The sequence below is a fragment of the Poromitra crassiceps genome (assembly GCF_964638095.1).
Source record: "Poromitra crassiceps genome assembly, contig: HAP1_SCAFFOLD_61, whole genome shotgun sequence".
In the NCBI taxonomy this organism is placed as follows: domain Eukaryota; kingdom Metazoa; phylum Chordata; class Actinopteri; order Beryciformes; family Melamphaidae; genus Poromitra; species Poromitra crassiceps.
Genome location: NW_028152256.1, coordinates 75,001 through 79,532, shown reverse-complemented (window position 1 = coordinate 79,532; position 4,532 = coordinate 75,001).

The window sequence follows — 4,532 nt, the reverse complement described above, 5'->3', positions numbered from 1 at the left end:
GGTAGGTGGGGGCTAAGCCGGATCACCGCTCAGGTTTGCTGCTAAGAGGCAGAGCCGGACAACACTCGTGTGATGCAGATCCTCCCAGCACCTTGATGGCTCCGCAGCCATCGCACCCCCTCGCTTACATCTAGATCTCTCAGCTGGACTACATTTTAGTCCCTGCATTCCCATAGGCTAACCATGTTCTTTCGTCTGATTGCCACCTCTGTATTCCCCTCTATTAGGATACAACTTCGGTTACCGGGCAAGGCCCGGATTTACTCAGTGAACGTGTGGTGTTTGGCATATTGAATGGGTACTGCTTCATCAATTCATGCTAAAGATAAATTGCCATACATAAAATATCATCACTTCATGCCCAAAATATTTTGCCAGACATTTCATTTGAGAATCTTTTATTGGGCTTCTTCTTGTTTGTCTGAAGGGGGTTTGGCCCCCCTCCGTTCAGACCCACAGGCCGAAGGAACCGTTCATCCGAACACTGGCGAGGCCAGCCGATGAGGGCCCTTTGAGGTGGGTCTTATTTGCCATTCGGTCAGTTTGGACTCCAGTTCTGCTTGTGTATGTTGAGGGTTGGCCCCCCGGTCTTCGCACTCTTTTTCCCTTTTATGAGGTCAAGTCAGCGGGGATTTCCGCTGGTATGTCCTCCCATCACTTTACGTTTCTGCACTCTGGTCCCAGATTTCTTGGCACTCTGAGACTGCATCTGAGTGAACTCGAGTTATGCGTTGTGTCAGGGGGCTGACCCCGGTCTTCACCCTCTTGTCCTGCCTTGTGAGGCTAGGGTTTCCGCTGGTATGTCATCTCATCTTTTTTCATTTCTGCATTTTCATCTCAAACTTCTTGGCATTTGAGACTGCATCTGTTAGAGTGTTCTTTCTTGGTAAGTGGGCAGTATTCATCATCTCAACATGTCCTTTGGTAAATAGGCACCTTGAGGTGACTGTCAGGCATTCGGTCTTGCATGCGTTTTGTCTTGGGCAGTATCGGGGAGAGTCATGGTTCATTCTCACTGTTGTGAGTTGTCCCTTTCGTCTGAGTTTCCACTCGGAGTCGGCCTGGGTTGTAGTGCCTGAAGTTCCTGCAACTGTTAAGGAGTGTGCTCTCCTTTCACCCACTCAGGGGTTTCTTGAGTCCCACACTGGTCGTCTCCAGCGTGTTGGCCTCTTCTCTTTGCCCGTGATCAACTGATCACCCATCTGTGGGTTTGTCTCGCACCCCAGGACAACCTCGTTGACCTCTAGGGTTTCTATGATAGCATGCACTTGTCCCAGATCGCCCCTCAGCGACCTCTAGGGCACCGTCATCTTGAACTTCAGTACTCACCCCAGGTCGCCCCTCGGCGGCCTATAGGGTTTCGCTCTTTGAAACTCATGCTCTCCCCATGACGCCCCTCGGCGACCTCTAGGGTGCTTCTCTGATCTTCTTGCGTCTCCATGGCACCATCCTCCTCTCCTCCGCAGGCGTCTCTTGTCGATGGCCCCTCCGATCTTCTCCATGGCACCATCCTCTTCCTCGCTGGTGGGTATTCCTCGTTGATGTCCTCCGGTGAATCTCTCGATCTTCTCTTCTTTAGGTCTCTGTCGTCCCTCCCTTTCCCTGCCACCTTTTCAAAGGGGCGTATGACCCTTTACCTGTTCCGTTTCAACTCCCAACAGACCTCTTTATACTCCCCACACCTTTGATGCATTGAGACCACACACTTACTACACACGAGACAGGGTTAAACAGAACATAATTTTATTTTGAACACATGCAAGGGAACACGAACATCAACATTAGTAACAGCACACACATGCAAGCAAGCGGCAGATTTAGACTCCTACATGCCCTTCAGTTCGTCCTCCAGGAGGCTTTCCCCCCACTCCATATACATTTTCAGTTTCTCAAGGCCGACACAAACGAATTTGCCCTCAGGCAATATGAGGGGGATGGGGACAGGACATTGTTTCTCCTTGATCATCCCCTCATTCCTCAGCTGCTCGACCATGCCCATCATTCTCCTCGTTGCCAGGTTCATGGCCCTCTGAATGTCCCAGTTCTCACTTCTGTCTATTGGGATCACTTTGACAAGAAGCGCCGACCACTCTAGGTGTACAATCATGTGGCATTTGTCCTCAGGGACAACTGCCTCGAGCACCCCGTCCCTGGGGTACACCACTTCCTCGCCTGTCATGTAGCGGTTGATCGTCCACAATGCCCCTTCGACCCTCCATCGTAGTCTCTGCGGCACTCGATCTGGGATTTTAATCCCCTTCACCTCGTCGGCTGATTGCCTCCGCCTCGCCGCGCCCGGGTTCATCAACCGTCTGTCCCCGTACCTCCGTCGAATTGGCGCCATTATCTAGTCTGCGAAAGCAAGCAATCATTCATACAGGGTTGGCAGGGTAGCTAGCAGGGATACATTCATGTCAGCAGCGTAAAGCGCATACAGGCCAGGCAAAGTATGAGTCGTGCTACTTTGCAAGTGTTGTATCATTCTTTATTGGGACAAATGACACGTAGGGGCTTTAGGAGTTAGATTTATTGCTCTCCCAGGGCTTTGACTTGGCTCCCCCATCGTGTCCAGGCTAGGCCAGGTCCAGTTTGAAGTTCCATTGTAGGCTCTGCAGTGCTGCTCAGGCTGACCGGGTATCTCGGCCTTGCTCCTTAGGACTACCATTAGAGACAGACTCACTGGCGGGGGAACCGTCCACCCGAACACCGACTATGTCGGCCGGCGGGGGCCCCCCAAGGTGAGTTTTGTTTACCATTCGGTCAGTTTGGACTCCAGTTCTGCTTGTGTATGTTGAGGGTTGGCCCCCCGGTCTTCGCACTCTTTTTCCCTTTTATGAGGTCAAGTCAGCGGGGATTTCCGCTGGTATGTCCTCCCATCGCTTTACGTTTCTGCACTCTGGTCCCAGATTTCTTGGCACTCTGAGACTGCATCTGAGTGAACTCGAGTTATGCGTTGTGTCAGGGGGCTGACCCCAGTCTTCACCCTCTTGTCCTGCCTTGCGAGGCTAGGGTTTCCGCTGGTATGTCATCTCATCTTTTTCCATTCCTGCATTTCCATCTCAAACTTCTTGGCATTTGAGACTGCATCTGTTAGAGCGTTCATTCTTGGTAAATGGGCAGTATTCATCATCTCAACATGTCCTTTGGCAGATAGGCACCTTGAGGTGACTGTCAGGCATTCGGCCTTGCATGCGTTTTATCTTGGGCAGTATCGGAGAGAGTCATGGTTCATTCTCACTGTTGTGAGTTGTCCCTTTCGTCTGAGTTTCCATTCGGAGTCGGCCTGGGTTGTAGTGCCTGAAGTTCCTGTAACTGTTAAGGAGTGTGCTCTCCTTTCACCCACTCAGGGGTTTCTTGAGTCCCACACTGGTCGTCTCCAGTGTGTTGGTCTCTTCTCTTTGCCCGTGATCATCTGATCACCCATCTGTGGGCTTGTCTCGTACCCCAGGACAACCTCGTTGACCTCTAGGGTTTCTATGATAGCATGCACTTATCCCAGATCGCCCCTCAGCGACCTCTAGGGCACCGTCGTCTTGAACTTCAGTACTCACCCCAGGTCGCCCCTCGGTGGCCTATAGGGTTTCGCTCTTTGAAACTCATGCTCTCCCCAGGACGCCCCTCGGCGACCTCTAGGGTGTTTCTCTGATCTTCTTGCGTCTCCATGGCACCATCCTCTTCTCCTCCGCAGGCGTCTCTTGTCGATGGCCCCTCCGATCTTCTCCATGGCACCATCCTCTTCCTCGCTGGTGGGTATTCCTCGTTGATGTCCTCCGGTGAATCTCTCGATCTCCTCTTCTTTAGGTCTCTGTCATCCCTCTCTTTCCCTGCCACCTTTTCAAAGGGGCGTATGACCCTTTACCAATTCCGTTTCAACTCCCAACAGACCTCTTTATACTCTCCACACCTTTGATGCATTGAGACCACCCACTTACTACGCACGAGACAGGGTTAAACAGAACAATTTTTATTTAGAACACAAGCAAACGAACATCAACATTAGTAACAACATACAAGCACAAGCAAGCCAGCAGCAGTGTTAGATTTCTACATGCATCTCAGAGTTCCTTCCAGGGGGCTTTCACCCCACCCCATGTACATTTTCAGTTTGTCGAGGCCCATACATACGTAATCGCCCTCCGGCAGTATCAGGGGGATGGGGACAGGACATTGCAAATCCGTAAGCTTCCCCTCTCGCCTCAACCGAGCTGCCATGCCCATGATTCTGTTGGACGCCAGGTTCATGGCCCTCGGAGCGTCCCAATTTTCACTCCTGTCTACTGGGATGACCTTTATGAAAAGTGCCGACCATTGCAGGTGAATTATCATGTGGTATTTATCCTCGGGGACTGTTCCCGAGAGACCCCCGTCCCTGGGGTACACCACTTTCTCATCTTTAATGTAGCTGTTGATCACACCCAGTGTCGCCTCGACCCTCCATCGTAGTCTCTGCGGCACTACATCTGGGATTTTGACCCCCTTCACCTCGGATTGCCTCCGCCTCGCCGCACCCGGGTTCATCAACCGTCTGTCCC